A 27998-nucleotide genomic window follows, 5' to 3' on the forward strand; every position below is an offset into this window, starting at 1 on the left:
TTAAAGGTTCTCCTCCCTCCCAATGTGAGAGCTTCACATCAAGGTATGCAGGTTGGCTAGAGGGACCCAGTCTGGATTTTAGATTCCCCTGCCCCCTGTGCATAACCCCTTGGGCAGAATACAACCTACACAGCTGTAAGTGGTGGTTTGGACCTTCAGTCGCTTTTCCGAAAGTTCCCTTTACCCTCTCCCCTTTTTTTAAGATAACTGGACACAAACTTTAATAATTATTTTCAACATGCTCCAAAAGATAAAAAACTATATGAGCAGAAAATTGAACATTACAAATATCAAATGGAAATTCTAGGACTGAAAAAAAAAATGGAAAAAAGTGAATATTCATGGGTAGATTTAACAGCAGATTTTTTTTTAATTGGAGTATAGTTGATTTACAATGCTGTGTTAGTTTCAGGTGTACTGAAGTGAAGCAGTCATACATACCTGGAGAAAACCATAATTCAAAAAGACACATGCACCCCAATGTTCATTGCAGCACAATTTACAATAGCCAGGACATGGAAGCAACCTGAATGTCCATCGACAGAGGAATGGATAAAGAAGATGTGGTACATATATACAGTATACATATATACAATGGTATATTACCTTCTCCCTTTAAGGATTGCTTCTTTTGCATCCCTTTTGGAAGAATCTGTTTTTCTCTCCACTCTCTGTTTAATAATTGCCATAAAGGACCGTAGCTGCTCACCAGCCAAAGACCATGAGAAATAGCAGAATCAGAACTGGCCTTATTACTTGTTGCGAGGGAGACCAATGCCATGGGAAACAATGGGGTATCTCAGTAAGAGAATATTATGATGGGATTGTTATAGGATTGAGGCTTGTGTTACGTCATTTTGAAGAGGAACAGAGAAGTGCGTTTAGCTCTGGATTCTATATTTTTGTGTCCGCATTTTATCTAGGAGGTAGGTGGAACGGAGTGAGTCAAAGCTGTAATTGATCATAGAAACAGCAGTCATTCTCTGGGTAGCGCACAGAGGGGAAGGCTTGCTTGTTTTTGTTATTCGCACAGTGTTCTTCTATTTTCCTAAGATCAGAAATGATTAAGGAATAGTCAGCTTTGCTCACTCTATCACAGTCATTCACAGAGTGACTTTGGCTGATGTGGATGTTCTATGAAATCGTTTGTATTAAGGAAGAAAGAGCATAGCCTTGCCATAAGCATCAGGTCAGCACACAGCTAACAGTTGTCAGGATTTCTTCTTTGCTTTCTCATTCTCAGTAGGCATCCTTGTCAGATCTTTTTTTTCCTCTCATAATCGAAATACTTTAATGTTTCATGACTCAGTATGATATTTGCTGTAATTTTTAAGAAGGTTAAGAAAGTTGATTTCTATTCTTACTTAAGAATTTTTATCATAGATGGGTATTAAGCTAACCCATTACACAACAACGGTCGATGGACAGAAACATGACTGACACGAAGGCCTGGATGACCATCTCTAATTTGTCCTATTTCCTAGGCCTTCTTATCTTCAGACTCTTCATCCTCTAAACCATCCTCAACTTAACATTTTAATCACGTTTCTAAAATATAAATCATCACATTACTTTAAATCTTATTCAATCTAATTCCCTGCTACTTACATAATAAATTTCAAAATCCTCTCCATAAAAGTGTCTTTGAGTTATGATCCCCTATTTAAATCTTTAGCTGCACCCCTTGTAATCTCCTCATACACCTTTCAATTTATTTATATCTAAATATTCATTAATTTAACGCATTTGATCAAGTGCCAAGCAGGGTTCTAAGTATGATGAATACAGCAGTGAATGAAATAAATAAAATTCTTTGCCATTACAGACCTTATAACCCCCAGAGAAGGGGAGACTAAAAAATAACATCTATCATATCTCTCTTTAATGTTTCTTTTAGCCAATGTGAAAAACTTTTGAGTACTGGAGAATGACAGTGGATATAATGAGCTTAACGGGACAGTCACACTCCAATTGTCTCTGTCTTTACTGGGGCACATCATCAGAGCCCTTCACTCCTCTTACAAATGATTTTCTTTAACTAAGAAGTGGAGAACTCTAGAAGCAATTTGCTTTTACCTGGAAGGAACAGCAGGACTTCATAGCATTTTACATCAGAACTATGTCAATTCTGACTCTTTGCTGTCATTTAATAAGCAGAAACGTGAATCACCTCACCATCCTAAGGACATCTTACTATGCTGGTGACATCATGCTAATTGGACCTGGAAAGAAAACAATGTAAATATCCTACAATAGATGCTTTAGTAAGATAGAGAGGATAAATCCCTGGTAAACACAGGGGTCTTTCACCTCATTGAAGTGTCTGGGGAGGAGGTGGTAAAAGGGTCTTCAACTTATCACTTTATATCAAATGAAGTACATGTTTCTACTTTACTAAAAGACCACAATGCTTAGTATCATATTTACTAAATAATCTAAAGACTTGTCAGCTTTTAGTGGAGTCTAGATGAGAAAAGACTCTCCAGATGATACAGGCTGAAGTTTAAGCAGTTCTTCATTTTTGCCTCTACGATCCAACAGATCCAGTGATGATTCAATGCACTATGAAGACCGTGGCTGACTTTGTTAGGAAAATCACAACAAAGTCTCAGAATTCTGGAGGAAAGCCAACCATTTTGGGAATGTAATTCTCCTTCTGAGATACAGTTCTTGGATTGAACATCTGATCACTGGACACTGGGAGACATTAAGAACTGAGAAACTCATTATGATCTGAGCTTTATGAGAGCAACTCAAACTGTCGATTATACACAGTAGCATTCAGTGTTCACCTGGAATATACTTATCGGAGTATGTCCTGAAAGCCCAAGGAAGTTGCATAAACAGAATGTTCACACTTCTGTTTCTCTTGCTCTTTCCTTATATCCAAGCCTTCATGGGAAGTTCCTATGACCAATTTTTACTGGAGAGTAAGTATTTGGAGTCTGGCTTACAAATAATTTTGCATGATATGCTGGCATTAATTAGAAGTGGACAATGGCAGGAAAGTGAAGATATAGAAGATATGAATAACACTATCAACATGTGTGAACTAATAGACATCTATAGAATGCTGTGCCCAACAATAGAAAATACATTCTTTTCAATTGTACATGCAGGAATCATCTGGTTAGACCATGATAGGGAGGGTTATTCAAAATATCTCAATAAATACCATAAAAGCAAAGCATTAAAATCAAATGTGGTATATCTCACACCAAACACGAAAATTATTTTGATAGGGATCAGGTACCAAAGCATTAAACCCAGAGCCATAAGTCTTCTAGAAAACAGGAGATTATCTTTGAGAACCTGGCATCAGCAAAATTTCTTGGAGAGAACATAAAGAGCACTGACCAAAACCTTGAAAATTAATTAATTACATTCCATAAATATTTAAAATTTCTGCTCCTCAAGATACCACTAATAAAATAAATAAACAAGGCACAGACTGAGGAAAAATATTTATAACACATATGACAAATGATTTGTACCCATAAAGAACGCCTACAAATCAACAGTAAAAATATGAACATCCCAATTTTTTAAATGAGCCAAAGATTTGGACACTTTGCCACAGAAGATGTATTAATGCTCAATAAACACATGAAAGAATACTTAACATCTTTAGTCTTTGGGAGTTTGCAAGTTAAAACCATAAATGAACTACCATTCCATACCCACTAGAGTAACTAAAATCGAAAGGACTAACTTCACTGCCTACTGGTAAAGATGTGGAACCATTGGTAATGGCTCCTTGGATTTCCTTGGAGAACTAGTGCCCTGCACTCTCAGGCCATGTGTTTCGGGTAGAGTGGAACCTACCTGTACTTTAGGACAGGCAGATCTGAGCCTGGCCAGCCAGGATCACAGCAGATAATCAAGAAATATTACCAGATCTAAGCAGGCTCAGCTAAAGTAAGTCGGCCTTGGATCTTTGTAGTTCTTGGGAAAGAAATGTGTTTGGTTTTTTGTTTTGTTTTGTTTGGGTTTTGGTTTTGGTTTCTGTATTGTCACCAGATCTGGCTGCTTATAAACCTGGTACAATTGGTGGTCATTGTGATCATCATCCTAGGAGCATCTTTGTAAAAAGAAAGCTAACAGAGCTATATGGCACTGTGACAGAAAGACAGATTATTTAGGTACCAAATCCAGCATGCTCTAACCCTGGACTTGTCAGTTAGGAAAGTCAATAAATTCCCTTTTTCCTCAAGTGTATTTGAATTCTATGTTTCATTTGCAACTTCAAAAAAAAACTTCATTAAAACAGAAGTAAACTAGATTTCATATTTTATTTGCCATTAAGCAAAATCAATCTAGAATATATGTTAGAAATCCACCTGTGTATTATATTCTTTTTGATGCAAGATGGGGGGGTCATTAATTTTTTTTTGCCTTATAAGTAAAATGCTTCAAAAAGTATAAAATACTTCTTCTAAAATGACATGATATACTATACTATGCTATACCAATTTTAAGCTGAGACTTCACTTCTGGGAAAAAAAAAATAGTAGTTAAAATGAATGTGCCCACTTCATTAAACTACAAAGGAACCAGCAGTGCCACAAAAAAATGAAAATCCATTATCTAAAATGATTAGGATGGAGAATGAACAGGATATTGTGGTGTGCAATACTTTTCAGGCAGAAAAAGTCAAAGTATAATCAAATTATTCTATCCACTGGTCAAATGAAATTGCTGGGTTTAGAAAAATCCAATTCTAGAAAAGTCCGAAAATGTCTGCAGATGACAAACTGATATAGGGCCCATGCAGAAATTTTACAGGGAACGTTCATCAAGAAAATATTTACTTAAAATCATGTAATAGTTGTATTTACCATCTATTATAAATACATTTTCAAAGTAAAAATTATGCGTGACAGTCAGCCTATCAAATAAGTCAATCAGTCAACTGAGTATAGTCCAAAATCCACAACAATCAGACCTAAAATATAATAAATAAATATAATCAAGGATGTTATTTTGAAAAAAAATTTAAAGGAGAAAACAAATTAGGCTGAAATTTTAATACTAAAGCACAGTAATAGTCTTCAGTTCATAGTATATCATCCTTGTATACATATCATCCTTGAATCTGAAATTTCTCTTGTTTGGGTTCTAAATCAGGCATCCATCTCAGAAAATAAAAAAAATCTTTTAATTAGATTTTAATAATAATACCTGCTTTTGTTAGAAACTTACTATTATTAAGCACTATGCTATTTCTTTGAATGCATTATTATATTTAATCCTTACAATAACCCCATGTTATAGATTTCATTAAGGTCACTGTAAATCTGAGGAAACTAAAAATTACTAAAGTCAAATCAAAACAAACAAATAGCACACATGGCATTTGGTCTGTCTCATTTCAGACCCCACATATAAGCCAAATAGCAGGAAAAAAAATTTGAAGTGAATTCAGACCCAAAGAGTGAAGTAAATGATTCCTAAATTTAGGAGCTACAGAATAAAGCTATACTGATTCAAAGAAAGCCCCTTTCTCAAGTTTATGTAACTGGTGTTAGCTCAGTTTTAACAGATTTCTCTCTTGGGAAATGTAATCTGTATATATAAAATCCTTAAAAAATCAAGTGCTGATATTTTTTGCATCTCCTTTGGGAGAAATGAAGCTCAACTCCCATTTTAAACAGAATTTTTGAAAATCCAGGGGGAGATCAAGATCCAGAGTAGAAGGACGTGGAGCTCACCTCCCCCCAAGAACACATAAAAAATACTCTACATATGGAATAATTATCACTGAAAACTAATTGGAAACTGGCAGAGGACTCCTGTACAACCAAGGCTGCAAGGAAGATCCACACGTAATCAGGTAGGATGGAAAGAAAAGTAATCAACTCGAGACCTGTGCCCTTGGGAGGGGACTCAGAAGAGGAGGGGGATGACACCCGGAGAGATCCTCTCTGGGAAGTGAGCAGTTCAAGCCACATATTGGGTGCCCCAGCCCTGGGGTCTGACACCAAGAAGATGAGTCCACTTAGCTGGTTAGAGAACCAGTGGGACTGACAGCATGGCTAACAGAAACCTAGACTCCACTTGAGAATAGCACACATGCTTGCTTACTGAAACAAGGCTGAGGAAACAGATTGAAACTGCCTGGGACTCTGACTAGTCTTCCACAGTCACCCTGGCACGAGCCACAGCTTGAGCGGAGTGCCCACTCTGGCCCCACTTGCTTCTTAAAGCAGCAAATTTTTCAGCAGAAACTTTACAGGCCAGAAAGGAGTGGCATGGTATATTTAAAGTGCTGAAAGGGAAAAGCTATTTAAAGTGCTGAAAGGGAAAAGCCTGCAAACTAGGATACTATACCCAACAAGGTTATCACTCAGAATTGCAGGAGAGATAAAGAACTTCTCAGACAAGCAAAAACTAAAAAAGTTCATAAGTACTAAATTACCCTAAAAGAAATGTTAAAGGGTCTTCTCTGTGTGAAAAAGTAAGTATCTATAGGCAAGGAAAAATCCCACTAGTAAAGGAAAATATATAGTAAAGCCTGAGTATCAACCATTTAAATAAGCTGGCATGATGATTAAAAGATAAAAAAGTATTAAATAAACTATAACTACAATAAACTGTGATGGGATAAACATGAAGATGTAAAATATGACATCCAAAACACAAAATGTGGGTGATGGGATTTAAAAAATGTAGATCTTTTAGAATGTGTTTGTACTTAAATGACTGCCAGTTTAAAATAAGTAGATATAGTTATAGGTCACTATATATGAACCCCATGGTAACCACAAATCAAAATCCTACAATAGATACACAAAAACTAGATAAAAAGGAATATAAGCACACCACTAAAGAGAATCCACAAACCACAAGGGAAGAAGCCAAAAGAAGAAAAAAAGAATAGAGAAGAAATACAAAAACAACCAGAAAACAAGTAGCAAAATGGCAATAAGTACATATCTATCAATAATCACTTTAAGTGTCAATGGAATAAATGCTCCAATCAAAAGGTATAGGGTGGCTGATTGGAAAAAAAAAAGACCCATCTGTATGCTGCTTACAAGAGACTCACTTCAGAGCTAAAGACATACACAGATTGAAAGTGAGGGGATGGAAAAAGATATATTATGCAAACAGAAATGACAAGAAAAGGAGGGGTAGCAATACTCATATCAGACAAAATAGACTTTAAAACAAACTATATAACAAAGACAAAGAAGGTCATTGTATAATTATAAAGGGATCAGTGCAAGAAGGGGTTATAACACTCATTAACATACATGCAACTAATACAAGAGCACCTAAATATATAAAGCAAATATTAATAGACATAAAGGGAGAAATGACAAGAAAACAATCCCATTTAAAATTTCCTCAGAAAGAATTAAATACCTAGGAATAAACTTACCAAGGAGTTTAAAGACTTATACTCTGGAAACTATAAAACATTGATGAAGGAAATTGAAGCTGATACAAAGAAATGGAAAGATATCCAATGTTCTTGGACTGGAAGAATTAATATTGTTAAAATGTCCATACTACCTAAAGCAATCTACAGATTTAATGCAATCTCTGTTTAATACCCATGGCATTTTTCACAGATCTAGAACAAATACTTCTAAAATTTATATGGAATCACAAAAGACTCTGAATTGCCAAAGCAATCTTGAGAAAAAAGAACGAAGCTGGAGGTATCATGATCCCTGACTTCAAACTATACCACAAAGCTATAGTAATCAAAACAGCATGGTAAGGGCACAAAAACAGACACACAGATCAATGGAACAGAATAGAAGAGCCCAAAATTAAATCCATATGCCTATGGTCAACTAATCTGCAACAAAGGAGGTAAGAATAATCAATGGAGAAAAGATAGTCTCTTCAATAGTGGTGCTGGGAAAGCTGGACAGCTACATGTAAAGAATAAAATTACAACACTCCCTCACACCATATACATAAATAAACTCAAAATGAATGAAAGACCTAAGTGTAAGACCAGAAATCATAAATCTCCAAGAAGAAAACAAAGGCAGAACACTCTTTGACCTATATCATAGCAATATTTTTGGATATGTCTCCTAAGGCAAAAGAAACAAAAGCAAAAATAAACAAATGGGACCTAATTAAATTTAAAAACTTTTATATATGAAAGAAAACCATCAACAAAATGAAAAGACAGAAAATAAGAAGTAGATAAACAATTCAGAGAAGGTGAAGTTTAAACATTGACAAGCATTTGAAACGATCTTCAACGTCTCCAGTAGTAACGGAAATGCGAAATAAAACCATGAGATGGTACTTTTAACTCATCAGATTGGCAAAAATTAAGAGTGAAAACATCTCCTGCTGACGATGTTCCAGATAAATAAGAGGAAGACTTGCTAAAATTGTTTTTGGAAAGTACTCTGTCAATAACTGCTAATGTAAAAGGACTCGTAATCTGTGACTCAGCAGCCCCATTTTTTAAAATCTCACCTTCTGAAGTTAAAAAAACACCTTTACGTTAAAAATGTATATAAAAGCTGTTTTTTGTAGCATGGAAGCAACTGAATGTCTACCAGTTGGGGAATGCTGAATAAATTATGTTACACCCATGCCTTGAAGCTGTAAAAAGTGTAAGCTATTTCTATTTCCATTGCCCTGAAGAGATGTTTATAGTATACTGTTAGTGAAAGAAGAAGGTTTGAGAGTATTGGGTAGAAAATAGCTACATTTTAGTTAAAACAAAACCAAATTTTAAAATTTACGTGTGTTATATATCCAAATGAGAGTACCCTGGGAAAGGCCATTTGTCTGAGGGTGGAGAAGGGCTGAAGGAATGAGAGGATGTATGTGGGGCTCTTACCACCGGTTACCTCAGGGGTGAGAAAAGAGATGGGTTGACAAGTGTGAGATCATTCATTTTTTACCAAACTCTGGATGATCTTTCCCATTAAAATAAGTATCCATTATCTTTTGTAGTTTAAAATCTCAAAGACAAAGACTTTTGAAAAATGAAGCAGTAATAATGATATAAGGCTGAGGTCATGTCGAAAAACCCCAACATGATGTGAAGCCATTACAGTGAGTGAAATGTAACTTCAGGGTGAGTCACAGAAGAGGCTCCGGGCCCTGCGATGCTGCCCTGGTGGATGGGTCCATGGCAACTGCACGGCATTCAGGTTTGACAACATTGAAGTGGAACTCTGTGTCAGCTCACCTCCAGCTGGAGTCAGTACGAGGCCTCCTCAGCGCAGAAGAGAGTTTTGGTTTCCTTAGCAAGAGGCAGAAGCACCTTGAAAGAGAGACAATTGATGGAGCCAAGTTGTGGAGAGTTACGTCAGGTGGTGATGCGATCAGACACTTCAGAAACAGAGCAGGACCCTATGGTCTATGCCCTCCGTGTCCTCAGCCTTCCTTTTGTCTGTGGAAAAACCTTAGCCAAAGAATAAGTTTAATCGGAGAAGTGAGAAAATGCAGAAACAAAGGAAAACCGTCAAAGGAGACCAAATAATAATAGTTTAGTCGCTGAGCCTAGTCAAGGACCTTTAGTTCCTTCCCAAGGACTATAGATAATATTCTGAGCCATATCCTGAGAGCTGTGTTGTAGATACTGAAACCGCCACCAGGTGGAAGAAATTAACTACATGATGACCAGACTGTAGCCATGACATAAGCTGCTGCAGTTCCGAGAACTGGCTGCAAGGAAATGGGAACAAACCGACCCTGGAACTGAAGACTAACTACTTAAAACAATCAAGGGACTTCCCTGGTGGTCCAGTGGGTAAGACTCCACGCTCTCAATGCAGGGGACCCGGTTCGATTCATGGTAAGGGAACTAGATCCCACACGCGTGCCGCAAGGAAGATCCCTAGTGCCCCAGCTAACACCTGGAACAGCCAAATAAGTAAATAAATATTGAAAAAAAAAACCCCAACAATCAAGATGACCCTGATCAGACCAATTTCAAGATGACGGTCAGAGCTGACTGTGCTGTTTCTGCATGTAGCCCCCTCCCTCTGTCTATGAAAGTTCTTGCCCACTGACTGTGTGGGTGAGGGAGTCTGCCTGGAGTCCGCCCTCCCCCCAGGTTACAGGTATCCGAAATAAAGCAAACTTTCCTTTCCACCAACCTTGCCTCTCTGTTGGCTTCTGAGTGGCGAGCAGCCAGACCCCACTTTCAGTTACACTTCCTGCAGGGAGAGCCTTAGACAGGGGCCGGGACAGAGCTTCGGGAACGCAAGTCAAGGAGAGGAGGGCTCTTCAATCTTAATCCTTCAACAGTAACAACTGACACGGACAGACTGCTTCCTCTTGCCAGACACCATCCAGAGAGCCTTAAACATTTAACTCATTTAATCCTCCAACAACTGAATGAAGTTGGTCCCATTATTATCTTCATTCTCCAGTTGAAGTAACTGAGGGACAGAGAAGTTAATAGCCTATGGTCTTACAGCCAGTCAGTGGTGGAATGAAATTTAAACCCAGACAGTCTGGCTACTTAGATTCTGAACAACTGGCTTCCTGTGCTTCCTGGAATATGTTAAGTTACTTGATACTTTCAAGTCTAAGGGTTTTCCCTTTGTGTGAAATATACTCTTTTCCTCATCCAGTATTAACATCTCCTTCCCCAATCTCTTTACTGCCTGACACCTGACACCTCTCATTTTTCACAATACCTTAAGCAACTCTTTCAAACTCTGCATCAGCACATTATAGTATTAGCTTAAAGATGACCAATTTGGACCTACAAAAATGACAGTATCATATGTTTTGATGTAATATCTACCTGTGTTTTATGAATATTACTTATGGATATTTCTTTCCCACTAAGGAGGAACCCACCTCAGAGTCCAAACTTTTTGTAATCACTGTTACTCCAAAGACTATCAGAGTATCTGCCACATACTATATGTTTATTAAATGATTACAGAATATAAAAGTAAATGATGATGCAAAGAAATTCTGAAGTAAACAGGCAGATGAGATGATGAAAAGGAGATGACAAAGCAAAAGACTTTGAGGACATTCAATTGATGATGCAGAAATCATAATTTAGCTAACTTCTTAAGGATAGGTATCAACATTGCTCATAAAATATATAATATCTTTCTATTTCACTCTTAGTGTTAAGTCACTCCCAAGTCTGTTGATTAATGGACATATTTCCTATTTCAGTTCCACAGTATATAGTCATGTTGAAGGATACAAGTCCAACAGAAGCAGAAATCCGAAGTGGTTGGGAAATATGTTACCATACAATCTGATTCAAGTAATTCTTTAAAAATGGAAGATAATGTGGGTCAGTATTATGACTGATTGGAAAGTGCACTTAAGATCAAAGAGATGATAGCAAACAGAAGCTTTCCGCAGAAGTGCTCAGGATGAAGACAGTGCTGTAGAGCACAGTTCTTTCTCCACTGAATACTTGTGGGCTAGAGAAACAGACTTTAAAAATAAGGGATGTGGCTAAACTACGTAGAAGTTTTAAAGATAAACGTAAGTATAAGCCAACACCAACAGCTATAACCTATTTGTTTTATGAGGGAAGAAATGAATTTTTAAGATATACTAAGTGCAAAGCTGCAAAGGGTCTAAAATAAAGATGACTGATACATGGTATCAGTGGTATCATCATGGTACCTATGTCCATGGACATAGGTGATGTTTTGAGTTCTTGGGATTGTGATTTGTAGATTCTATAGTTCATGAACAAATCTATATGGTCTGTTATAGACTCAGTGGATAACCTAGTCTCATATATCTGAGATCAATACTACCTTATATCTTCTCCTACTGTTGCTTTTTTATAAAAAATTCAAATATCTTTATCACTTCTCTCCTCACTACCTCAAAGCTTCTGTGAAGTTCAACCTTTATTTCTTCTTAATTCAAAGCTGTTCCTTCCTTGTGTGCTCTGGACTTACTATATTTCTGCCTTCATCTTTAAAATTTTACAGCATTCTTTCTCCATTGATTTCTAAGCTGATCCATATGTCTGTCTCCTCTAATCTTAAAACCCATGAACCTGTAACCTCTTTAAATACTGTACTACTAGGGGTAAAAATTCTCAAAAGGCTTGTCCTATCTCAGCGGCTTAATTTTCTCACCACTCACTCCATTCTTACCTATTTTCATCTGGCTTCAACCATCCTCCTCATACTGTATCTGCTCTCTCCAAGGTTTCAGGAAAAAAGAAAGGACAGTTGATGGAGTAGGTCTCAGAGAACATGAGAAGTGATGAGAGCAAAGGAACGAGGTATAAGTAAGCCTCGGAAAGGGGAAACACAGTCAAATTTATGGGAAATTGCCTGGAGAACAGCATGGGGAGAAGGGCTTGGTCAAGCCACATCCACAAAGCGGTGAGACAGTCAGCCTGTGGTGACACCACATTGGGACACTGCACAGTAGAAGGTTCTGATCTTCATGAGACCCAGCAGAGGAAAGACCAAAGATCAATGACTTGACTGGAAATTCACGATCCACTTTCATGACCAATAAAGAGATGTCATCACCACAGTAACGGAGAATGTGGTATCTGTACAATAAAGTCTGCATCTGGAAGGGGCTGTGCCTTTACTGTACAATTTCAGATACTGTGGCTGTGATGAGTGAAGGGAGAATAGAACAGAGAGAAGGGTGAGTGAGGTCCACGAGCCGTGTGTAAACTGGATGAGAGACAGTGGTCTGAAGGCTCTGTGTGTTTAAGAAGCCTCTATGATTTGCTATCCTGAGGCCAAGAATCCAAGTCCAAAAAATTCTCTCTGTTAGTTTTCACCATAATATCTAAAAACTGGGATGAATTCTTCTTTTCTCCAAGATTCTGGATTTAGTAAGGCTCGTTAACTGCCTTTCTGCTCTTCCCAGGCCAGTGTTCTCAGAGGCCTTTGTGGGCATTGGTCCTGCAGTGCATCAGAGTTTGTTGCTTGGAATAGCTTAGCACACCCACCTTGATGACCACCATTCTCCAAGAAGACTCTCCAGGTAAAGGTCTGGCTGCACAGTGTAACCAATTAACACTTGGTAAGAAGGAGGACAGTTTCTTACAGAAATAACTACCCCAAGATAACTTGCCACAAAAAAATAAGCATATCTTATAAGTTTTTCAATTCTAGGGAGAAGGGGGTCATGAGAATCAGACATTATTTAAAATTTTTTCACTTCTGTTTACAAAAGCAGAACTTATGAAATCATTTTTGGTTAAGAAAGAACTTCCTTATATATCCAGAAAAATAGGGTTAGGGTTAGGGTTAGAGTTAAAAAAGACAAAATCATAAATATTTCAAAAAGGTAACCACAATAAATTTCCCCTCAGCAGTTAATTCAGTGATTAATTGCTGTCCTTCTGGATCTGGTTACTAGTTGGAACCAAAACTGAGTTCTGGATATCCTGACTCAGTGTTATGGTCTGAAAGTTGTCTAAATGATGTCTACTCAGAAGCCTGGACTCAGAGTCTATTCTCCGAATTGTCAACATCAGTCCAAGGTTTTTTTTTGTTTGTTTTTTTAAAAAAAATGTTTATTTATTTATTTATTTTTTGGCTGCGTCGTGTGTTAGTCGCGGCACGCGGGATCTTCACCGCGTCATGCAGGATCTTTTCGTTGCGGCGCACGGGCTCTGTAGTTGCGGCGTGTGGGCTTAGTTACCCTGCGGCATTTGGGACCCCAGTTCCCCGACCAGGGATCAAACCCGTGTCCCCTGAATTGGAAGGCGGATTCTTAACCACTGGACCACCAGGGAAGTCCCATTCCAAGGTTTTAAGTTACCTAATAATCTTGGAAATTATCCTCAGGCTGACATATGACAAAACATGATTAGTCTTGAAAAAAAGCTAATCAAAAAATGATTCAATTAAGATGAATAAAATCTAATCTTTTATCATCATAAATATTATGTAAGAGTAAAGTTAGCCTATTTGATCAGTAAACCTAGTTAAGTTTAGAAAAAGCAAACTCAAATAGAATAAAACAGAAGCTTGTTTTATACTTAACAGTGATGAATCAGAAGACATAGCTTTTTTTTTAACTAAACTAAAATTATTAAACTGGTCTTGTTTGCCACAGAGTTATCTTAATTATGTCAGCCTGGAATCTCAAAGCATTTTTGAGATAGTTTTTGTAGGAAAACACATTTTAGATTTATTCCAACCTTGGACTGGAATAGGATGACCTTTGTGGGCTCAAGTCATTCCTCAGGCCGGCAGTTTATCATGTCTGCCTGGTATGAATGAGTCCCCATTAATTAAAACCAGCGATCTTGAATTTTTTTCCTCACCTTCTAACAGAAAATTAAGGTTACACCAAATTTTTTGTTATTATTTTAAGAATGTAACTTCTGTCATATATTAATATTGCCTTTTAAATAGAAATTGTTATTTCATGTTTGTAATATATCCTATGGAATTAGAATGACATATCAAACCTGAAAGGGACAAATTAATTCTGACTAAATGAAGTGGGTTCTCTAAAGTACAGGGCACCATGCCCTAGACTGTCCTAGATTGCAACAGGGGGACATTTAGCTCTGCACCTGCATTTAATATGTTCTGCTATGAAGAGAGAAGTTTTTATTTAATTTTTGGAAATTAACATCAAAAATAAAAGAAGTAAAAGTAAACGTAAGGTTTATAACAAATATATTAATTATTGTCTCTTAAATGAACTCCTTATAGAGTAGAATCCACAATATACTGAATTTAGGTTAATTCAAATCTAGTAAATACATGGTAGAAATGGGCACCATCAGAGATAACAGAAATATCAAAGATGAAAAAGCAGAGAAATGGTCTATCAGTGACAACAAGCAGGAGTCTTACCCCCAAAGGAAACAATGCATTCGTCTGTGCATTATCCAGGAATCTTGTCACAAGTCAAAGAAAACATGTCACCTGTGAGTCTAAACAAATAGCACCAAAAAATTCATCTATATTTTGGTCTATCAGAAATAAACCTGGAAGTTTCCACGTCGTCTGCCTTGAAATCATGCAGAGTATCATTTCATACTATAGACACAAGCGGATGAGAGTCTTTACCTTTTCTTTAATGAGGAGACTGAAAATGCTCTTCATAAAGTTTGAATATTCCATTTCTAAAATTCATAGATAAGGCATAGCGACTTGTCAGGATGTTTGGGCTGGATGAAATAAAATGCTGCCATCTTCAGTATTTCTTACTGTTGTTTGGTTTTGCTTTCCTGAGATTCTAAGTATCAATGCTTTGACAATAGCTGAGAGATGGGAGGAAAGGAATTGTCAAAAAAATGTCATCATTGCCACCACTCCAACCTATAATGTATCTTGAATTCAAAACATACTCGCATGGGTTAAAATAACTTTCTAATTCCTTTACCAGAATTACCAGTAAGGCAAGGAAAGGCACAATAACTTACTGCTGGCTCATGGTGACTTCAGTAATGGAGGCTTTGCCAGAATCAATATTTTGAAATGTTTCATTGTTTGGCCCTCTGAAGATGTCACAGCTGGCAGTGAATGACAGCAGTAAGGACAGGTGAAAAAAATGGATTCCTTCTGAAAAGTAGAAGAGAGGCAATTATGAAAGAGAAAACTGGAAAAATCACAGGAGTATTCTCAGGCCGATCAATTTTAGGAACAACGACATGGATTTAAGGATCTGGAAATAGATTTGCTCAAAATTGTCCATGCTTACATACCCACTTGCAAAGTCCTCAGGACCCACGCCCCACCCCACCCAAGGTACATCAGAGTTTGAAGACTGTAAACCTAACTTGCTAAAATTACTTTAATGAGATCTCTTTAACTTCCTAAAGGACCTTTAATAATGTGATCTCTTTAAAAGGGAATATAATCCAGATGTATTGATAATTGCATCAAGATGCAATTGAAATTTTGTGAAAATTGACAGCCTATTTCTAAATGTATATGGAAATGTAAAGGACCAAGAAGATCCAAGGCAAACTTGAAAACAAAAGGTAGAGGAAATAGAGGACTTAAACTATTGAATTAAGACTTATGAAAAAGCAACGATAATTAAGACAGTGTAGCAAGGGCAGAAGAATAAACAGACCGATGGGACGGAAACAAATCCATACATGTACAGTTGCCTGATGTAAAAGAAAGATAACAATCTGGTACAGTGAGGAAAAGGATGGGTTTTTTGAAATGATGCTGTGCAATTGTGTCGGTAAGGACAAAACAAACATTCTATCTTGACCCCCGACCTCACACCACACACAACAGTCAATTCCGGATGAAAATGAAAGATAAAAATATAAAGTCTGCAGAATGAAACACAGGAGAATATCTTCAATAAACTTGGGGAAGGCAAAGATTTTTTAAACACAATACCAAAAGTGCTAACTCGAGAGGAAAAACGATGATAAGTAGGACAATGTTAAAACGATCACTTCTGTTCGTCAAAAGAATTCTTGAGGGAGTGAAATGGCAGTGCACAGAGTGTACCCAACAAATGTGTGTATGCAAAATATGTAAAGTGCCCCCAAAAACAACAATATAAAGGCAAACAACCAATAGGCAAAAGAATTGAATAAGCACTTTCACGCGACCAGTGAACATACGAAGATGCCCAACTTCATTAGTCATTAAGGAGGTGCAAGTTATAACCATGATGCAATGCCACGTAAACAACAAACTCCAAGAAGACTAAAATAAAAAATATAGACAGAATCACGGACATAGAGAACAGACTGATGGTTGCCGGAGGAGGGGACTCTTGGGGGAGAGACGGAGTGGGAGGCTGGGGTCAGCAGATGTAAACGTCTATGTATAGAATGGAGAAACAACAAGGCCCTACTGTACAGCACAGAGAACTATAGTCAATATTCTGTGAGAAACCATATGGAAAAGAATATTAAAAGAAGAATGTATATATATGTATAATCGAATCGTTTTGCTGTACAGCATTCATTAACACAATATTGTAAATCAACTGTACGTCAGTAAAAAGAAATATAGACAAATCCAGATGTTGACGAGAATGGGATGCAAGCTGAACTTTCATACTCTGATGTGAGTGTATAAATTAGTATAATCACTGTGGAGGGGTTGCAAGACTTAGCAAATAAAAATACAGAATACCCATTTATGGAAAAATACTTGGCAGTTTATACTAAAGGTGGACATACGTATGGCCAAGTGACAAAGCAATTACTCCTGATTTCTATAACCAATATAAATAAACCCCTGTGTTCATCATAATACTGTAGAGTAATGTTCATAGCAGCACTATTTGTTATAGCCCCAAACTGAAAGCAAACCTAATGTTCGTCAATAATTTAAATGGATAAACACGTTGTGCTATATTCATGATCTGAAATACTCTACAGCAGAGAAATTTAATGACCATCAAATTTTTCATGTCTACTGGTAGATATGAAAAACTCCCTAAACACAATGTCTAGTAAATGAAGTCAGGTACAAAACCGTACACACTGTATTATTCCATTGATATAAAGTTCAAAACCAGGTGAAGGTAATCTATGGATTTAGGAGGTAAAATAGTGGTTACTTTGAGGAAGAACGAGGGAACAATCCATGGGGGGGGGGCAAGAAAGCAGCTTCCGGAGTGCTGTTATAATTCTTGATTCAATAGATGAGTGTTTCCACTTCGTGAAAACTCACTGAACTGTGAATCTGTTAGTTTTTAAAATAAAAATATGTATGGAAGGATTTAATACATGAAAACAACAGCATTTATGTGAGGGGTGGGTTGGCATCAACAGAGGTAAAGTATTCTAGCATCCTTGCAGTCCCCAGAAAGAGTAAAACTACCAGTTTAACCAAACCAACTTATTTCTAGTAAATAGACTTGACTTGCACAGCTGGTTGAGTTAGGTGACTTTTTATTGTAATTAATATCTATTATATATTCAGCATTAATCTGTCACCTAGAGAGCAGATGCTATCAGAACAAATAGTTCAGGGAAGGGTGTCTAGTGTAGGTGAAAAGATGAAATAAAAATATACCTTTTAGGGTTCTAGGAATAGATTACCCAGTAATTTTCAGAAGACAGCTAACTTGGGCCAAAGGTAATTTTCCCATTCCTGCTTTTAAGCCTTCTGTGTATAAATGGAGCTTTAATGCTCTGGTAGGCTAATGCCCTACTCTACTTTCTGGAATTATTGCTTTGAAATTTATGGCAGATGCTATCACTGATGGTTCTACTTTTTCCATAGTTTATAGAGTCCTTATCTTTTTTGGTAGGGGAGAGAGGTAGACAGTAATATACTAAAGAAGGTAGACCTACTTCTTAAAGTGCTTCTCAGATACAGAAGTCCTGGGAATGTAATGTACAGCATAGTGACTACAGTTCAAAATACTACATTATATATTTGAAAGTTGCTAGGAGGGTAGATTTTAAATGTTCTCACCACACACACGCACAAATTATAAGTGTGAGGAGATGGCTGTGTTAACTAACCTTATTGTGGTAATCAACTTGCAATATAAATGTGTATCAGATCATCACATTTTATGCCTTAAACTTACACAGTATTTTAGGTCAATTATACCTCGGTAAAGCTGAGAACAAAAATAAAGCGCTTCTCTGCTAAGTCCATTATTTCTAAATCTGCTCCTGTTGTCTGTTTTCTCTTCGGACAATGAGTTACCCTGTTCTGCTTTTTGAAATAGCTAGTAATTTAAAAATTAAATGATGGACATTGTTTGGGGGTGCTATATTTTATATGATTAAATTCTTTTAAAGGGTGTTGGATCTCATTCTAGCAGACAGCTTGGTGCTTTACATTTTTTTAAGTTTGTTAAGACCGATATAAAGTATGCTTCACTCTGGTGTTACTGCAAAACCATAACCTCCCTGGGGTCTCCAATGAAGGTCCCAAGTGTTCAGCAAGGACCCTCTTCTCTTGGCCTGTCAAGATTCAGTTGTGTCAGTCAGTGCTTTGTGAGCTCTGGGAACTGTTTCATTTAACGCCCCAAAGTTACCCTTTGCCTGGCCTAGTAGAGACCTCCAGAATTCTGCTGTGCTCTGTGTGAGACAGCCTTCCCCGCAGTGCTGTCTGCAAAGTGCCTCCAGGAAGATGATGTGGCTTACCTTGTTTGTTTTTCTTCTCTAGGGATCAGGTTCTGCCCTGCCTGTTTTCCAACGTATGAACACTATTGCTTTCTATAGTGTCTCTAGTTTTGTTGTTGTTTATGGCTAAAGGGTAAGTCTCATTCTAGTTATCCTATCGTAGTCTCAGAACAGCATTTTAAAATATTTTGAACCCTAATACCTTTTTTGCCTACTGATGCCAGACAGTACTGGTTTTAGTACTGTCATCATTCAGTCTCTTTGGGGAGAATAAACTAGGGGAGTCTAGGATCCCCTTGGAGGTGGTCACTTTTCCTGTGCTCCATACCTCTTGCTCTGCCCATCTGGACCAGTGTTACTCAGTGTGGTCTGTGCACTTGTGCCAGTCTGCAAACTCTCACTGGCACACGGCAGAAATTGAGAGTAAGCGTTCAGAGACTCTGATAGCAATTTGACGGAGTTATTTTTTGTTTGTTCAATAAAATTAGAAAAAGGGCTTGTTTTTTTTTTTTTTTTACGGGAGAGGCCACAGCAATGAGAGGCCCGCATACCAAAAAAAAAAAAAAAAAAAAAAAAAAAAAAAATATTTTGAACCCTAATACCTTCCATGGGGCATATACTCTCCAGATAACCTAGGTTTTGTAGAATGGGTATGATTTTGGTTAGTGTAACCTTGATAGGAAGTCAAGAGCAAAGTTACAAAAGTAGAAAAAGAGAATTTCTAATCTGACAGGAAGGGAAGATTCATGCTGAGAACAGTGAGGGAAAAGCAGGAAGCCAGATTGTGAAAAGGCCTTGAAATAGAGCCAAGTGGGTTGCTTTTGAGTTTTGTTTTGTTCTCTTGCTTTTGGGTTAAGGGTGAAGTGCAGTGGAAAGGGTTTTATCATCTGAACGTCTTGATCACGGCAGTGTTTGGGAAAATTGTTCTGATAGCGTTAGGAGAGATAAAATGAACGTGGGGAAGGCGAGGCTTTGCAATGGTGCCAAAGTCAGACTAGGGAGTTCTTCGTCTTGTTACCTCCATAAAAATCTGTCCTAGTATGAATCTAGGCATCCCGGTCCTCCGATGAATCCTGGGCAAGGCAAATGAAACTGACTACAGAAACGTTGATAGCAAATGCCCCTGTACACATAGCTGTAGTTAGGAACTTTTCTGTTTGCTACGCGTATGGTACAAAAGCGTAGCAGAAAATTATAAGACAATTCGTGAATCATAAACACAAATTATAATAGGGAAAATTAAATTTCCAGAATTAGTGTCATGGTTTCCTTTGGGACTTATTTATTTCTGTTCCATTTATTGTGTTCTTTCTTTCAGATCAATTTCCAAATGTTCTAAGTTCCTGTAAGTTTAACTTGGTGTGTAATAAACAAAAGTTCATTTGTTAACTCCCCCCCCCCAAAAAAAATATATATATAGTTCTGAACATTAAATTTAATGCAAGTAAGTAGAATTATCTGACAAAATTGAGAACAAGAAGTGGAGAAAGCAGTAGGTCTGCGGTAACAAAGGATCACACCCTGGGGTTTGGGGGTGGGAGCTAAAACAACAGTGATGATCTCACAGCCCTAGAGGCTGAAGGTCCAAAATCGAGGTGTCAGCAGGGCTGTCCTGAGGACCATGAGGAAAGGATCCACGCCCGGCCTCTCTCCTTGGCTCGCAGATGGCTGTCTCCGCCCTGTGGCCCCCTCCCTTCTGTGCATGTCTCTATCCAAATCTCCCCTTTTTATAAGGACATCAGTTATTTTGGATTAGGGCCCACCTTATCGACCTCCTTTTAATTTGACTACTTCAGGAAAGACTATCTCCAAACAAGGTCACACTCTGAGGTGGGGCTTAGGACTCCACGGCATCTTTTGGGGGTGGGAGGGGAGCAGTTCAAATGGTAACACTTGTCTTGTGGTCGTGTAACTCCAATATTCACACGGCCTTCTCCCTCATGCGTGTCTATGTCCAAATTTCTTCTTTTTATCAGGACACTAGTCATACTGAATTAGGGGCCCACCCTTCTCCAGTAATGACCTCATCTTAACTAATTACATCTGCAATGACCCTGTTTCTAAATAAGGTCACGTTCTGAGGTGCTACAGGCTAGGACTTGCACACTTGAACCCTAAGCTTGATCACCAGCCCTCCTTATGTTTTTGTTTGTATTAACACATATCTGATGACACCACAGTCTTTGACCACGTTAATCATCAAATTCAGCTTTTCTCAATCGTCCTTTTTTTCATTGGAAAAGTCTTAAAAATAGTGCTTTAAAAAAGTCAAACACTAGAGAAGAATAGAGTGAAGAGTTATTTTCCGAGCTCCCCCCACCTCAAGCCTCAACTCGTAAACTATTAAGAGTTGATTGTTATCCTTGCTGATATTTTCTATACTGTCTTCCTTCCACAGTCTGTTCTAAGTGGGATTTCTTATGCACACTGTCTTATAGCTCACTATTTCAACTTAACAAGTCTATAAAATTGCCCGCATCGGTACACACTGATTTAAATCATTTTCTAAAGCAGCAGCAAATAATCTTGACTTGTTAACTAGAGTAGCGATCTCGAGGATGTGACCACGAGATGGCACTAGCGCACAACCCCCTTTATTGGGAGTGATTCCGACAGATCTGCATCGGGGCGGAGAAAGCCTCTCAGCGCTGACCCCTCCCAGTGGCAGGGTGGAGCCACTCTCCTGCAGGGTGGTGGTGTGGGCGTCAGAGAGGGGAGACCCCAGGCCCAGGTAACCCCGAAGAGCCGCAGTGGCTTGGGATCTTTTACAGCCCCAGGGTTGATCTCGCCTACGGGTAGCAGACGCTGGGTGATATTTCACAGGGTGTGCAAAGCAGGGAGACTCTAAATGGCTAAACTTCTGCTCTTTGGAGCTATATTTCAAATAATCAGAGGTGTACAAATTTGATTTTGGCACCAATCAGGCTTTTGAGTTACTGGGTCCCAGCCTGCTGTGAGGGAGAAAACAAGATACAACTTTATAGGGGACCAGCTTTAACTCTTGTGTAACAACTAGCTCCCTACTGAAAGACATTTTACAATTTCTCTGCCGCGAAAAAAGTCACAGATCGTTCAAAGGAAAAATTACCGACCAATTTACATCATATATGACAAAAGGCTAATTTTATTAATGTAATCAGGATGGCTAACAATAGTAGGATAAAATGGTCAAGAAGCACAGGCTTCTCGAAAACAACCCTGAAAAATGACAGCAGCAGGAAGGACTTGGCTGTTAGAAGTGAGATTACAACTGTGAACCCGCTGGGAAGATGGGAACTGGTGAGTCACGGGTGGGAGGCAGTGGCCTGGGAGGAGGATGTCTGTCTGAGGATCTGGAGAGGTGCTTAACTTGAGCTCTCGTCTCTCTCCTTCACCTTAGGGACGGGGAACATCACTGGTGTCCCAGTGGCGTGAGGCACCAGCAGCGGAGATGGAGCCCAGCTAAATAAGGAGAGATGAAAACAGGCGCAGGATGACAGCTGCCCTCGGGCCCTCACGCCTCCTGCTCTCCTGTCAGCAGAAATCCTCTGAGCCCTGGAGTCTCTCCTCTGTGATTTCACCCTCCGTGTTCTCAAACTTTCCAAGACTGACACAGTTGAGGGTGTGACTTTCGGCATGTCCCCAGCACACGTTACAGGACAAGAGAGCTGACTCCATCAGTGAAATGGGATGCTACATGTTCAAGGAAGATACACACCGGAGGAGTACGACTCCTCGAACAGAAAGTTAAAAAATAATGAAATTGAGCAACACATGCCACCTTAAGCAGAGTTATTGGAACAGATGAACCAATAATTTAAAATGAGTACAATGCATGTTCAAGAGTTGAAGAAGAATATGGTAATAAAGCAAAGTGATAAACTCTTTTAGAAACAAGTGATATATGATACATATCTGTTAAAAGTAAGGTAGTTAAAATGAAGACACAAGATGGAATATCTAGCAGGATGATTACATCAAAGAGTGAAAGGGTAAACTGGGAGATGAAATTAGGAGTAATCCAAGGGGCAGCAGAAATAAAGAGACAGAAAATACAGGAGAAAGGCTAAAAGATTGGGAGAACAGAATGATCAATATCCAGATAATACAAATCCCCAAAAGGAACTGAGAGGCCGTGAGTATCAGGACACGTAAGGAAACACCAATACCTAGACACGCTATAGTAAAACTGCAGAAGAGCAAAGGCAAGAGAAATTATGAAAAGATTCCACACAAAAAGTAAACCACCCACAAAGGAACAATTAGCCCAAAGTGAGACTTCTCAACAGTAAAACTGGATGCAAAAGACAATGGAGTAATACATTTGTGCTAAAATTTTTTTAACACTTCTTCCTGTGAAGTATAGCCTACACACACAGAAGTGCATAAACCATACGTGTGACACATTAAGAAAAATTATAAAGTAAACAGCAAGGTAACCACCACTCAGGTTAAGAATATCGCTGGCCACTTAAGAAAGTATATCTAGAAAATGTAGCTCATTTTGCCTGTTTTTGAACATTATAAATGAATTTTACCAATGAGCTTATACTGTATGCATCCTTTTGTCTATTACTTCTTTTATATTACGATTAAAAATTAATCAATGTTTACCATCACTGTAGTTTGTTAATTTCATTTCCGTATAGACTTTATCACACTTATTTTTCTATGTTTGTTGATGAACAATTAGGTTTTCTCTAGTTTGGGCTATTACAAACACTGCTGCTAGGAATGTTTTCATATATGTATCCTGAGAGACATGGGCTAGAGTTCCTAGGGTATGTGTCTGGGAATGCCACTGCTGGATTAGAGGATGTACACGTTTCAACTTTTCAGATAATGCCAGAGTGGTTTCCCAAAGTGGATAAACAAACAGAAGCTTGCTCTTTGAGGTCAGGAATAAGACAATGATATCTACTATCACTAGTACCCATCCACATTTTTATCATATTAAGGAGTAGTGTTCTATTCCTATTTACATGTATTTATAAAATCTAAAAAATCTGTGTTTGTAATTTTAACGTGGGAAGATATTTGAGTAGCATTTTTAGAGATGATGATGGAAATATTCAAGTTTTCTATTCCTCTGTCAGTTTTATAGATTATATTTTTTTAAGAATTTGGCTATTTTATTTAAATGTATTTGGTCATAATATCCTCTTACACTTGCATCATATGAAGTGATATCACCTGTTTCAATTCCAGTATTGGTTAATTGGGTCTACTCTAAACTTTTTTTTTTTTTTTTTTTTTGTGGTACGCGGGCCTCCCTCTGCTGTGGCCTCTCCCGTTGCGGAGCACAGGCTCCGGACGCGCAGGCCCAGCGGCCATGGCTCACGGGCCCAGCCGCTCCGCGGCACGTGGGATCCTCCCAGACCGGGGCGCGAACCCGGTTCCCCTGCATCGGCAGGCGGACGCGCAACCGCCGCGCCACCAGGGAAGCCCTACTCTAAACTTTTTGAGTGGTCCTGCAGGAATGTATGTTTTATCATTCTTTAAAAGGAACCAAATTTTTATTTTCCTGTCCTCAATTATGTCCATTTTTTCAATTTCAATAATTTCTGGTCTTCACTCTCTTCCACCTGTTCTGAATTTCCCTTATTGCTCCCTTCCTGGCCCCTTGGTGCGGATTAGCTCATTGATATTCAGCTGTTCCTCCTTCCTAACATTTATGCTGAGGCGCTAATACATACACCAAAGGACCTAAATGCTGCTTCGGATGTATCTCACAAATCTGGATATGTAGTATTTTCGTTATCATTTCAGCCCCAAATATTTTCCAACTTCCATATGATTTCTTCTTTAACTCACGACTTATTTGAAAGTGTAATTCTTACTTTCTAATTATATGGGAATGGTCCAGCTATCTTCTTCTCCTTGATTTCTAGTCTAACTGCACAGTGGTTAGAGAACACATTCTGTAGGATTTCAGTCCTTTCAAATTTGTCTGGCCCAAAATATGATCATTTTTGATAACTATTCCATATATGTTGGAAAACACATGTATTCTTGCAAGCACTGGAAGCAGCGTTCTATGAGACCCATTAGGTCAAATTGTGTTGGTGGTCTAGTCTTCCAAATCATTGTAAATATTTTATCAGCTTGTTCTTTTAATTACTGAAAAAGGTAATTTTCATCCAAATCTGTTTGTTTTCTACCATTATTTGAAATTTTATCAGTTCTTCCACTATATACTTGGGGCTATATTACTAGGTGAATATAAGTATATAAATTTAAAATGGAATATTTTTATCTTTATGAAGTGACCTCTTCTAACTACCATAATACTTTTTGACTTATAGTCTATCTTCTATAACATTAATATGTCTATACTTTTGATTAGTATTTGTTTAGTATACCTCTTTCCATCTTTGACTTTTAATTTTCCTGTTTCCTTATGTTTCAGATGTGTCTCAATAAACAGAACACAGTTGTATGTTTTAAATCCAATGTAAAATATTCATTTTTTAAATTGCAGGCAGTTAGTCCATAATTATTGTTATATGGATTTAAATCTACCACCATATTTTAAAAATTTTCCCTACAGTCCTGTTTCTTTTTTTTTATTTCATTGCTTTGAGTTATCTGAATATTTTATCATTTCATTTTCTCTACTTGTTTGTATCCTATTCAAAGTCATATACCCTGTTTTCTGTTCTTTTAGTGGTTACCCTAGAAAGTATTCCTGTATTATTATATCACTATCTAATGTTAATCAATACTTTACCCCTACACATGCACACATAATGCCTTAGTACATTTGTGAAAGCACAGGGAAACATCTCTAAAGATATCTCCCAACTCTCTACTGGGTGGCAGGGTGCAGGGGTGTGATATTGGGGGGGGGAGAAGTAGGAGGCTTCATTCTGCTTTTCACTGTGGTGCATGTACGCACTAAATTATGACCAAATATTAGTCTTCACTATTGTACTTTATATATATATATAGTGCATTACTGTACTCTTACTTTGTATAACTCGTTCTTGCATTTGCTACAGTGGATTTTGAACATGGGGCCTTGCCCATAATCGATATCATTTAGGGGTTGAATCTGAATGGGGAAAATACAAAATCTTTTATTTTCAAACCCAAATTAAAATGAAAAAAAAATGGAAGATACATGGTTTGTTGGATTGTTGGCAATTTGAAATTAAGGATGTGGTAGAAGCAGGTAGGGAATTTTGTGATCGGTAGAGCAATTAGTAACAGCTGAAATAGCCAGAACAAGAATTTAATGCTTTCTGGATTTTCAGTAACACAGAACTCAGGATGATGACTGCAGTGGGCTGGATTTCGGAAACTGGGTAGAGTGGGTGTTAAATTGGCTTCACAGGAAACGGTTATCGTACAGAAGTAGGGTGCAAATGTTACGGATTAACCGGAGTCCTCAATAGAGCAGTGCCTCCAGATACTACAAGGGTGCCCTTCATTGTGTAGAATCACACAGAATGCGCTTTCACACACTTAAAGAGCCTTGCCCCTAGATTCAGGGATCTTGTGGGCACCCATTCTTGTTTACAATTTAATCTAGATTTCAGTGGCTATAGTTGTTGATTAAATTCATGCACCTGCACACATATAACCCACTTCACCCTACCTGTAGCTCCTTGTCATGCCTGGTTTTCTCCTTTTCATTCAGGTGACAAGATTCTCTCCTTGACCAAACTCCACTCAGGCTCCTCTGAACTCTTTTTTTCAACTAGGCCTGGAATTTTGGATTTCCTGTTCATATCTGATTGTTCAATGTTAGCAGGAAAGTCGGTTTAGCCGGAGTCCCGCATCTTCCACATCTGGTCAGCCTCCATGTCTGTAACTCATCAGATTCCGGATCATTCACCATCTTCCAGGTGATGTCTGATCACACCAGCCTGCCTATTTCGAGAGTCCTGTTAGGTTGGTGTAGCCAGAATGCCCCGTTACCCCTAATGTTTCCTCTTAGTAATTTTCCATCCACAACCCGCCACCCTGCTCCTGGGCTATAAATTCCCTCCTGTCCACAGGGAGATCACCTCTGTGCTTTGTGACCACCGAGAGGGGTGGGATAGGGAGGGTGGGAGGGAGGGAGACGCAAGAGGGAAGAGATATGGGACCATATGTATAAGTTTAAGTAATTGATGTATATGTATAACTGATTCACTTTGTTGTAAAGGAGAAACTAACACACTATTGTAAAAGTTATACTCCAATAAAGACGTTAAAAAAAAAAAAATTCCCTCCTGTCCCCGTATATTCCGAGTGGAGCCTGTATCTCTCCCCACTGCGCTGATCCTTATACAGATTGAGGAGGAACCCCTTGAATAAAGTCTGCCTTACCTTTCCTTCAATTTTTTGCCTTTAACGTAGGTCTCTGTTCAACTCTTAACTTTCAAAAGCGGATTCAGAGACCAGCACGTGTGAAACAGCTTTCCTTGCCTACCCTTCCAGCTTTATGTTTTTCAGAACAGTATGGTACTGGAAACAACATTAATTAGGTGTTTTTCTTCACATGTCGCCTTGGAATATGAGCTGAACTAGGGCAAGAATATTCTGAGCTAGGGCGTATTCCCAAGGCCTGGCACACAGTAGGAGATCATTCAGTATTTGCTGAACGAATATATTGTCCACGGAATCCTCCCAAGTACAGAAGGAACGAAGACTCACACATCGTGAGAAGAACACAGAAAAACCGGGTGGGAAGGAGCCTCGAGTGGGCAGAGGGGGCCTTCACGGGTGAGGAAACAGCCTCGGGGGGAACTTCGCTCAGGCGGCCCGGAGGCGCGGAGGACAGGCCTGCGCCTGTCCTCGGGGGACGCGGCGGCCCTGGGCGCCGCCGGCAGCGGGCGGCGTGCGCGAGGCCGGAGCCCGGTGCCGCCACGTCCGAAGGGGCTGTGCGGCCCGGGAGCTGCGCGCCGGGCAGACACCCGAGATCCCGCGGGGCCGGGCCACCACAGCCAGGAGCGCCGAGCCCAGGTCGCGGCCTCACGCCCGGCGCCGTCCCGTTCACCCTTGGCCCAGAGCTCCGCCACCCCACCCACGGCGCCCGGCGAGCACG

The 27998-nt window shown here is 38.8% G+C and overlaps 1 long non-coding RNA gene across 1 annotated transcript; it reads right to left on the reverse strand.

Moving 5' to 3' along the window:
* Nucleotides 1-742: 742 nt before the first annotated feature.
* LOC112065668 (uncharacterized) lies at nucleotides 743-27965 on the reverse strand. Its single transcript, XR_002892161.3, has 7 exons — nucleotides 27281-27965; nucleotides 26565-26839; nucleotides 15344-15482; nucleotides 14988-15181; nucleotides 9176-9250; nucleotides 2077-2222; nucleotides 743-1320 (listed from the first exon to the last, which is right to left on the reverse strand). It is a non-coding gene; the product is annotated as an uncharacterized lncRNA (long non-coding RNA).
* Between the last annotated feature and the right edge of the window lie 33 nt (nucleotides 27966-27998).

The sequence above is a fragment of the Physeter macrocephalus genome, chromosome 7 (assembly GCF_002837175.3).
Source record: "Physeter macrocephalus isolate SW-GA chromosome 7, ASM283717v5, whole genome shotgun sequence".
NCBI lineage: Eukaryota > Metazoa > Chordata > Mammalia > Artiodactyla > Physeteridae > Physeter > Physeter macrocephalus.